We start from the raw sequence: 12,520 nt of genomic DNA, 5'->3' as shown, positions 1-12,520 counted from the left end.
TTCACCTGGATTTTGTTTTCTTTTCAGAGTAAATCAATACAAGGTTAATTTTAATGTACAATCAGGGACGATTTACAGCTGAATTATCCCTTAGTACAAATCACAATTGTTCTTTTAAAATTTAACACTAATTTTCTTTAACCAATCAATTCAGTCCTTATTATTGAATGCTCTACAGCTTAACTGTCACCAAGAAACTTCTCAACGAAAATTATCTATCGCTGTGGACTCTTACAGTGGTGGCCATGTACTAAACTTGGGTCAAAATGAGAGCACATTGAGTGGAATCATTGCAGTTGAGGGTAGTACAATTTTTTAATCGATATGTGTAGCTTTCATTGTGACATCACAGTGTGCAACATTCATTTTGGACTGTACTGGATCACACCTTTAAGTTCATTACGTCCAAAATTGTCTACATACTTTAAAATTGATTTTGCCATATGCACGGGGCCCCAAGTGGTCTAAAGCACTCTCTGTTATGGATCACTGCCATCTCACCTCTGTCTGCGCCGGTTCGAGTCTCCGATTCAGCCAATGTGAGAATGCTTGCCAGTAGCTTCTCGTGGGTCGGTGGTTCTTTCCAGGGTTGTCCCGGGTTCTTCCTCCACTATTAATACTGGCCGCCATGTGTAGCCTATCGTGTGCTGAAAACTGGTGTTAACCACCACCACCACCACGCCATATGCACCTCTTGCGGCATTTAAATAATAACGTTCCAAAGGAATATGGATGTATAGGAATATGGATGTATATAAATCTAATTGAAGAGTATACTTGACACTTAATGGTATGTAGAAACAAATTCTATAAAATGACATTCATTTGTGAAATAGTCAGTATTGAATGCCTACGTGACCTGTGTGACTTATACTATCGATAGGAACAAATGGGGATACAGGTTTTCACTGTCTTTTTAATTAAGTTGAAGAAATTTAGGGATATCACATTATTTATTTAGTTTAGGGTACTATAAAAAGTGTTTACATATTTGCAGATTCCCTATTCGTTGACTAGAAAACTGCTGGTCTCCAGAGTCCGCAAAGCTTTTAATGCATTATTCAAGAGCATAGCTATATATAACCATATACTGGTTCAGATAAATTTAAAACATAATCTGTAAAAATAATTAGGAATTAAATATATTTATTTGATCAAAATACCTTTGAACAAGCAGTATATATCATTAATGGACTTAAGAAATCCTAATACAGAATCATGGAACAGATAGGAAATCTGGCATAGTAGTCAGTAAATCACTGATTCAAGAAAGTGAAACTTAAGCAGAAATTGGTAGTGAAAAATCTTAGTTTGGAGCCAAAGAATCTAAAGACATTAACTGCAAGCTGTGAAAATTTTTACATAATGACCACAAGGAACACTTTCTAAACTTGTTCTACCTTGCTAAGCCAGGTGTGTGTGTGTGTGTGTGTGTATGCCCCAGATTTAACTCAGAAAAATTGACAGCGGCAACACTTTTAAAAAAATTTAATTTTGATAGGACTCCTACAGAGTGTAGCTGGGAGAAAGAAAGATGGATATTGAAGTGATAAGTAAATAGTAAACTATGGCCATTTTCTCCTCCCTCCATTTTGTTGTCCCCCTTATTTTCATTAACAAGTGGGAGGCCCCTCCCCCATTAGATAAAATCCAGGCAGCAGCTCTGAAGTGAAAGCACTGGAGCTGCTGCTGGAGAAGAAAATGTGGAAGGTAAAGAGCAATGGTTAACATCTGGGTCCAGTTACAATGACTTTTTAAAGAATATCATTTCCTTTTCATATTTCATTACATTTATTTCTGTATTGTTTTTGCATTTGTTTCTTGTACTTAAATTGGTAACTGGAGTAGAACAGTTGATACCATGAGTAGTCATTGAAAATTGAAAAGTCATGGAATTTCAGTTCTCCTGATCTGTATGAACCCTGTATTGGTGGCATTTCATCCATCAACTCCTATTTGCCATGGTGGCCATCTTTAAAATCATGTTTATCTCAACTTCTTCAAGAGAGAAAATCATACTGACATCCAGTTTTCACCAGACGATTTATGACGTCTAATTGATTCTAAATGAATATGGTGCCAATCTGAAATCCAGTATGGCCATCATGTTAGCCTTCCTGAAAATCATATTGCTAGCTCTTCTGATGTCCAACATTACCATCATGGCATCCATCATGAAATTCTTGTTACCATGGCTCCTTCTGATTGGGTGGTCAAGTCAACATGGAGTTTTCACTAAAAGACTTCTTATAATATCTAGTTCATCCTTTAAAAAATTGGTGCCAATCTTACATTCAGGATATCTGATGTATGCTCAATATTGAAGAAAGATAATCTGCAAACCAAAATGTTCCCATTACATTCTCAAATGTGGTTGTTTAACCAAAATGTTTCAAATCCTTTGATAATATCTTGTCAAATATAAACTTAAATCATTGGCATCATTCATAGTTAGGGATCAAAGCACACAGTGGTAACATACTATCTTTGCACCTATGTTGTCCAGGATTCAGTCCCCAGTTTAAGCTTGTGCAAGGGTACAAGGTTGCCAGTCATAAGTCAGTGGTTTTCTCTGGTGTCCTCAAAGACCATCCCATACTAGTATTTGAGCCAACATGACTATTAGTGTTAAGTTATGAAAATCAATGGAAACTTAAGTTGTTGTTGATGTTGTAGGGTTTAATGCCATTTTTCAGCATACGATAGGCAATACATGGTGGCCAGTATTAATGGCAGAGGAAGAACCCAGAAAACCCTCGGAAAGAATCACCAACCCACGAGAAGCTACTGGCAAGCTTTCTCACATACCCACATTGGCCAAATCCGAGACTCGAACCCACACAGACAGAGGTCAGATGGCATGTGATCCGTAACAGAGAGCGCTTTAGACCACTCGGGGCCCCGTAAACTTAAGTAGTTTACATTCAATAAAATTCTACGTGATATCATACAGGATGGTTTTTAACCTAGTTAAGGAGTGGCCTTAGTATAGAGACAGCTTAAAGCTGACAAAAAATAATTTACTTGTAAATGATTGGGTAGTATAGTGGTGTCAAGGGGATCAACAGTGTAAATTAATTATATTAATTAGGACTCACAGTACTAATTCAGTTCCCATAGTAAACCTATGCACAGACCATGATAATAAAAATTAAATAACTTAAAATTTCTGTGTGCTCATGGTCAAACCTATTTTTATCAGTATAGATGAAACCTGGATGTCAGCTTCTGTGTAGAGGAAAGGATATGAGCAGTGGCATTTTCAGGACCTGCATGTGCTTTCAGTTCTGCACCAAAGAGTCAGGTGCTAATTTTAGTAATGAGTGTTCCAGACTCAAGACTCTACAGGACTGAAATTCCATCAATAAAACCATGTCTCTATTTTGTTGCACTTACAACTAGGATAAGCTCTCAAAAGAATCTTTTTCCTAAAACGTAACTTACATTATTAACCAATTCTGTTCAGCCAAACCCATATATACTCTATTTTATCTTCACCCATATCCAGGCTGGTTCCCATTTGTCCATATAATTAGTACTGTGTGTCCTATATTCACCCTTGATTTTCATGACAGCCCTAGAAATAGTAGTTCAATACATATGTAAGTGATGTGCATAATTCTGCTTGTCAAAGATTACATTATAAATTATAGTGCAAGTTCATGTTCACCTAAAGAACAATGGTGCATTTCAGGCAATATTTAAATATTTGAGCTTTATTTAAGAAAATCAGAAGATAAAAATATTAAAATAAAGATGTCTAATAAGAGTCATCTTTTTTAATATGTATCACCATTTATAGCTCTTCAATACAGAAATATTTTACCAGCCTTGTTATATTATGTAATTGATGAGTAAAAGTTCAAGGCGACCATCTATATATATACATGTATTATTACAGAGAAAAAGAGATTTAAAAAACAAAAATTACCTAACATAATTTAATACTAAAGTAAGGTAGATATAAGTACAGTAAAATGCAAAATACAAACTTTCAAAACATTCACTGAAAGAAATTAGTGGGATGCAAAGTCATGAGAGGTCATCACCATTAAGCATGGTGGAAGAGACCTAAGTGATCATATCTGAAGCATTATGTTTCAAAACACAACTAGGAAATATCATATTGCTTACTGTAATTACTCTATAAATGGTAAATTGTAAAAACCAAAGTGCAAAACACTCCACCTAACATAGTCAAATATACACACTGTTCCCCCTCACCCCTTCTTTGCAACAGTTGATATATTTGAATATGTGTTTAATATCCAACTGAAAGTCACTCTGTGGTTTACAAAAGGTATTAATTTTGCTTGCTATCCACAAATAGAACCATATGGTTGCATTTATAGTAAAGTTAATTGCACTTGCATATAATAATAATAATAATAATAATAATAATGCTTTATTTATAGAGGGTGACTCATTAGTCAAGGACTATTCTGCCTAGAGGCCCTCTTAAAGAGAGTATAACAATGCACATTATATGAAGATAGCAATAATTACTGTTTATTTTAACATGTTTAGTATTAAAATACTAAATTCCATTATCTATTAGAAACACATACATGCTCATGATATCTTTTCTTAAATACTCTAATATTTTCAGCAGATTTTACATGTAGTGGAAGCTTATTCCACAGAAATGTACCAGAGTATTGAAAACTCTTTTTAAATTGCTCTGTTCTTGGTTTTGGTATTAGAAGGTTTCCATGTGATATTGATCTCAACTGGTATTGTGTTGAAAAAGGCCTGAATAAGTCTTGAAGATACTCTGGTGCAGTTCCATGTAAACATTATATAAAAGAACTGCCTTGTGAAAATCTATCCTGTCATATATTGTCAACCATTTGAGTTCTGTAAATAATGCTTTTGAGGGATGAACAACAGATGCATCTAAAATTACACGTGCCGCTCGTTTCTGAAGTTTATAAATCCTGTAAAGCTCAGATTTAGCATTGTTTCCCCATACATTAGAACAATAATCCATTGTTGGAAGAATATATGACTTGTAGAATAGATTGCAAGTTTCTATAGGTAAATATTTCTTGATTCTGCTGGGAAGGGCAATTTTAGATGACAGAGTTTTACAAAGCTTATCAATATGATCATTCCATAATAAATTATTATCTACAGACACACCTACAAGCCTTTCATGTTTGACATTTTCTAATGGATGATTTTTTATTGCAAGAGATAGTTTTTGGTTCCCTGACTTGTGTAGCTTTTGTGATGTCCCCAAAATCATACATTTTGTTTTACCTTCATTAATTACCATCCTATTTTGTTGTGCCCAGTTTTGGACTCTAATAAGGTCAGAGTTTAATCTCATTTGGATAACTTCAGTATCAGAACTAGATGTATACAAGGTTGCATCATCTGCAAACAAATCTGTGTTTGTGGATTCATTATTTAATGGTAGATCATTGATATAGATAAGGAAGAGGAGAGGGCCCAAAACTGAGCCTTGAGGGACTCCTGAATGAATAGTGCGAGTTTGAGAGCTAATATTGCCAATGCTTACTTGTTGAGACCTTTGGTTTAGGTATGATATAAATCAGTTTAAAGAAGGATTGTCAAACCTGTAACAGTTCAACTTTTGCAGCAGAATTTCATGATCAACAAAATCAAAGGCTTTCTTGAAGTCAAGGAAAACAATCCGTCATATGTCCATTATCCATTTCCTTCAGCCAAAGATCAATTAATTTGGTAAGTTCTGTTTGGCACGAATGGTACTTTCTAAATCCTGATTGAGCTTTATGAAATAGAGAGTATGTTTTGAAAAATTTATAGACCTGAATGGCTACATGCTTTTCAAATAGTTTTGACAATACAGGTAGAATTGATATTGGTCTGTAATTTCCTGGATCCTCCTTTTCTCCTTTCTTAAAGATAGGTGTAACCTTTGCACATTTCAATGTTTCTGGAAAATTACCACTCATTATACTTAAATTTATGATATGCGTTAGTGACTTTGTTATTACTGGTGCAGCAATTTTAAGAATTCATGGACCAATACCATCCAATCCAGAGGATTTATTAATATTAACCTTAATTAGCATATCAAAAACATCAGCTTCACTAACATTAGCTATTGAAAAACAATTATCATCAGGAATTTTAGCTCTTACAAATAATAGAAGAACATCAAGTTCAATTGGGATATTAGTCTGGTTCTGAATACTGTTACTGGAGATGCTTATGAAGAAATTGTTGAACATTTCCACAATGTCTTGTACAGATGTTGCTTTATCATCATTTTGTTTAAGTCTAGGGGGAAGACAACTGTTCCTGGGTGGGTTCAGCTCTTTTATATGCTTCCACAATGTCCTGGTACTCTTACTTTCATCAATAGCCTGTTTATAGTAGTTCTCTTTTGCCTTATCTATCAGGTGCTTAGTTTTATTTCTCCACTTTCTATAGCTTTTCATGTCTTTTTTTCTTGTGGAAATTATCTCTTAGGTGCCTAGCCTTATTGATCTCAGGGGTAATCCACTTGGGTGTAATTTGGTGTTTAACCCTTTTTGTTTTAATTGGGGCATGCTTGTCTAAGGCTGCATTGAACATCTGATACCATTTGTCCAAGGCAGTGTTGACATAGCTATAGTGCAGACTGATTGGAAGGGTTTGCAAACTAAATCATTTAAGAACATTTCCTTATCAAACTGTTTGAAGTCCCAGTATTGTATTTCAATGTTTTGGCCATTTTTAGATGATTTCCATATGTGGAGACACTGTGTATTGCTGTGGCTGTCTATAGGACTCAAGGTACTAATCGAGTTTCCAAAGAAAACCTATGTAAACACCACGATATTAAAAATTCAATAACTTAAAAAATTTCTTTGTGCTCATGAACAAACATATATTTATCAGCATAGATGAAACATGCATGTCAGCTTCTGTGTAGAGGAAAGGATATGAGCCGTGGCATTTTCTGGACCTGCGTGTTTGAAACATGCTTTTTATGCTGCACCAAAGAGTCAGGTGCTAATTTTGATAATGAGTGTTCCAAACTCTAAAGGACTGAAATTCCCTCAATAAAACAATCTCTATTTTTTTTCACTTACAACTAGGATAAACTCTCAAAAGATTCTTTTTCCTAAAACATAACTTACATTATTAACCAGTCCTGTTCAGCCAAACCCATATTATTTTATGTTCACCCATTTCCAGGCTGGTTCCCATTTTTCCAAATCATTAGTACTGTGTGTCCTTGAGGTATATTGGCTTCAGTCCGCCATTTTGATCTGACCTCGACTGTGACCTGTACAGGGATTTTCTTTTGCATGAATGCTGTAGGGTCATAATAGAATTTTTAATCATCTTACCTTGAAGGAAGAGAAAATATTTGAAAAACTGAAAGCAGGGATAAACCCAGTTATATATGATGTGCAGAAGCCATCAGAGGACATTACAATTATCTTGTACATTTCTGCACTTACATTAAGAAATAATCATCCTTCATAATTTCATTTGTTCAAAAATCATAGCTTTCACACGAGAACCAAAAAATAAAAGCTATAGACACTGGAAACTATTTAATCAGATGTGAAGTAGCTTGAAGAACATGAGCAGACTTTGAAGTTTAAACCATAGTTTTACCATTGGTATTTATTTTTGCTATCCATTTGCAAGTTTTGATACAAGATACGGTATAAGAGCCTGGGTGTTTACACATAAATTATGCCCCTACATGATATGGTCATGATTGCAGCAGCTTAATATACAAGTACAATGCACTGAAATGTCAGCTGAGAATCAGGTTATCAGTTGGTGCAGTACATCATTTTCAGTTGATCATTGAGAGAGCAGTATTCTGTTCAGCTTGTTGTGCTTGCATATTAAGCAGGCATGATCATGACCATGTTGACTGTTAGTGAGTCCATTTCTACTGTAATTTATAATTTCAGGGTATTCTGCAAGATTGTAAGTAGCAGGTAAATAGGGTTCGGCCTCAACAGGGGTACAGTAGTTGGCAAAATATTTGGCATTTCCTTAGGTGACATCTGTCTATAGGTACCAGTTTATGTCATGATATGTTGTCTCATCCATCCGTAAGTTATTGTTGTTGTGAAGTTTAACGCCATTTTTCAGCACACGATATGCTATACATGGCGGCCAGTATTAATGGTGTAGGAAGAACCTGGGAAAACCCCAGAAAGAACCACCGACCCACGAGAAGCTACTGGCAAGTTTTCTCACATACCCACATTAGCCGAATCCGAGACTCAAACCCACGCAGACAGAGGTGAGATGGCAGTGATCCGTGACGAAGAGCGCTTTAGACCACTTGGCCACTCGGGGCCCCTTCATCCATAGTATCAGTTTGATATTGCTATGCTATACTAATTGGAGTTACTGTATTGATGTGAAACTTTAAAGACACAATCATCACGACTCCTAATTGGATGGTCATATCAGAATGAGATTTTCCGTAAAATACTCCTTATGATGTCTGCTAAATGAAAATGATGTGACATGTAATATGGCCACCACAGAAGCCAATTTAAAATCTTATCACTATTGGCATTAGTTTCTCACCAAAAGACTTCTTATGTTGTCTAGCTGATCTTAAATGAAAATGATTTTGCCCAAACATTGCTGTCACAATGACCATCTTGAACATGATGTGATTACTATTTCTTCTGATTTGAGGATCATGTCAATGTGGAGTTTTCATAGAAAGCCTAGTTGGTCCTATATAAACATGGTACCTTTATTGCTAATCCTAAGGTTTTTCAAAAAGATTTGATAACTCCATGACCCTAAATGAAAATGAATCTGATCTGATAATCCACATGCCAGCAGTCAGGAAAATCTTGTTATAGCTGCTCCTGCATGGGATTTTCTTTGGAAGACATGGTGTCAGGTTGGTCTTAAATAGAAATTGTGCTGATCTGACACTAAATATGGACACCATTGTGGTTTTCATGAAATCTTGTGATTGATACTCCTGGATGGAAAGTCATATCGACATGTGGTTCTCACCAGGTATTCCTGGACAGAAAGTCATATCGACATGAGGTTCTCACCATGTACTCCTGGACGAAAATTCATATCGACATGAGGTTCTCACCAGGTACTCCTGGACGGAAAGTCATACCGACATGAGGTTCTCACCAGGTACTCCTGGACAGAAAGTCATATTGACATGAGGTTATCACCAGGTACTCCTGGATGGAAAGTCATATCGACATGAGGTTCTCACCAGGTACTCCTGGATGGAAAGTCATATTGTCATATCGACACGAAGTCACCAGGTACTCCTGGATGGAAAGTCCTATCGACATGAGCTTATTACCATGTACTCCTGGATGGAAATTCATATAGACATGAGGTTCTCACCAGGTATTCCTGGATGGAAAGTCAGTCATATCGACATGAGGATCTCACCAGGTACTCCTGGATGGAAAGTCATATCAACATGTGGGTCTCACCAGAAGACTATTTATAATATCTTGCTAGTTCTGAATGAAAATGGTGCTGATCTTTTCTAAAAGTAGGCTACCATAGCATATGCTAATGAAAAATTATATTTTCATTGGAATATTTCTTATGGGGTCTAGTTAGTCCTAAATGAAAATGGTATTGGTCTGACATCCAGTATTGCAACTATGATGGCCAGCTTGAAAATTGATACTCTGCCACAATTGATGGTTATAAAGACATTGTGTTTTCACCAAAAGTTTTTGTATGATATTGGGTCGGTTCTAAATGTAAATGGTGCAAGTCTTGTATGAAATATGACTGCCATAGTGTCCATCTTAAATTTTTTTTATTGCTACTCCTCCTGAAAAGATGGTAATATTGGCATGGGGTTTTCAGCAAAGTCTTCTAATGATGTCTAGCTTAGTCTTCTAATGATGTCTAGCTTGTTCTCAATGAAAATGGTGCTGATCTTTCAGAATATAGCTACAAGAGTAGCTATATCTGAAAATTGTATCACTCAAGAATATTACTGATGGTTTTGCCACTCAGCAGTTAAAAACTAGAAATGGTCTTACCCTGATTTTCTGGAGATTCTTTCAGACAGTAGAGCATGAATTCCTTGAAGGGACTTTTGCTGATAATTGTGCTGCTCTGCTAATTTTATTCTCTACTTTAAACTTTTATCAAAAACTGAAGCTACAATTTGTCTCTTTGCAAGAGTTTTGACAGTGGAAGGGCACAACCAAACACATCTGAAAAATAATGAAAAACCCTGAAAAATAGAGTCTTGGTTAACTATGGATGAACTAAATAGTGAAATTTCTCAGAATCAAACACTATTATAGTACAAGTCACATGGGTCATATAGGCATTCAACACACTATTTCAGTTCTGAATAACATTTTGTAGAATTTGATTCTACATACCTTTAAGTGGCAAGTATTCACTTCATTTGGTTTGTATACATTAGAGGTTCCCAAACCACAGCCCGCTGGCAACTTGTGGCCCGTCAGCTCTCAGAAAGCATATATGAAATGGAGAAAACTTGGCTGCTAAGAACTTCTCACCATTAAATAGATATACCACCATGTCGGACAATTCTGTGCAACGATACAACATCCTGTAAACGTTGGATCATATGTTGGTTCTTACTGACAATCCAATTTGTATCAAGAAAGAATGATCATCCTTTAATTAAAAAAGTGATATTCATAAAGTTTACAAAAATATCCCACATTTTTATCCTAAATGCATATGAAAATGTGATTTCTATATCTCAGTATGAAGACCCACTCCATGACCTTTTAACCCAGAATATCCTATTTACTATGTATCGTTTAGAATCATACAAATATATACATTATATAAAAGATGTAAATTATACCTCGTAATGAAACTGCATTTTAATCCAAGTTTCCAATTTTGCATTTAAATGAACCTTTTGTAAACACATTACATCCCATTCATTGTTGCTTCTCTTCCACATAATAGCAATATTTTCATTGATATCTGTTAAATTTCAACCTTGTTTTGCCTGTGGGTTTAGATTAATGACAGATTGAGTGTTTTTGATTTTGAGCACACTATGACATTTAATGGAGTTTATGATCCTTTAGTTTTTTTTCTCCTGTTCTGATTTCTGGAGCACAAGTTTAAAAAGTTTGTTGCATTTCAGTGTTAATTATATTTCAGTTGCATTTTTTGTTTGTTAGTTTTTAATTTGCTATTGTGATAAGATTGTGTGTTGGACTTAACCTTGTCCAAATCAAGTTTATTTTCAACTTTACCCAAATTGATTTTTTTTAAAAATTCCGTTAACAACTAATACATAGTGTTTGAGTTTAATATTAGGATCATTATTAATAGAAGTGAACAAGTTTATTTTGGTCAGGGTCTAGGTTATTGGGATTCCCCTTTTATATCTGACATATCTAAGGCTCTATATTATAATATTTAGTAACAGACCTAATTATAACTAATATTTTATCTTGGAAACATTTAGAACGTTCCATATCAAAGTTTTCCATTAGGTAATAGTTTTTATTAGAACATGCTAATCGTGACCTGAGATTCAAGTAGAATACTCAAAAAATTATTTGTTTGTGCTTTAAGATCTAGCAAAATCAGTTTCTTCATTTGGCTTGGAATTTATTTCTTCAAATTATGTAATTTAATTTATTTTTTTCTAGAAATAAAGAGTGCTGATAAAGAATAATATCCTTGGACAGAAACATTCAGTAGGTTTTGTAGTGAATTCAAACCTGGAATTATATTACTGTGTTTCAACAAAAGACGGTTGGTACAACAGCATGATACAGGCCACCACACACATCAGCACTTTCAGTGTTGGTTTTCATTTGAATTTCTACCAAAGTTTATTTAGAACTTTTATAATTAGGACTTGTGTCTGTAATTCTAGGATTATTTGGGATTTTATTAACAATACCATAAGTTCTTTATTTTTTTAACACTTTTACTTTGAATTTCAGCCAGTTTTCTTGCACCTTTATATTGATGGGACCTTAAATTAGTTGGATTTTTTGCATACAGCATCATCATTTGGAAGAGTTATGATCCCTGAATCCATTTTTCCCATTAAACCAAAACCCATCAGATCTGAATACTGAATCACATTTTGATCCCAAATTGAATTTTTACACATAAGAAAAGACTATGTTTATCTGCTGATTATCTAATTGTGGTTGATACTATTCATTTGGATGCTAAGTCAATAGAACGTGTTGTTTCAATTAAATAAAAGAGCTTTATTAATCAGATGTTATGGCTTTGCTTTTCAAGATTTGCCGACGGGAACTGACAATCAGTTTTTTAAATGTAAGATTCACACAAATGATCTGAGTCATTAACACAAGCAATATTTAGTTAAAGAACAATATAAAAAATAACAGACAAAGCCCCATGCCTTTTTCAATCCAGGCTCTTGAACTGTGAACATACTGAATTACATGGAGATATAAACATTTTGAATTATTCAGTGTGGTACATTGTGGAATATTGAAACATTTTGAATTATACAGTGTGGTACATTGTGGAGTATTGAAACATTTTGAATTATACAGTGTGGTACATT

This window comes from Sinohyriopsis cumingii, chromosome 15 (assembly GCF_028554795.1).
Source record: "Sinohyriopsis cumingii isolate HCF-2022 chromosome 15, ASM2855479v2, whole genome shotgun sequence".
In the NCBI taxonomy this organism is placed as follows: Eukaryota; Metazoa; Mollusca; class Bivalvia; order Unionida; family Unionidae; genus Sinohyriopsis; species Sinohyriopsis cumingii.
This window is presented reverse-complemented; position numbering follows the sequence as displayed.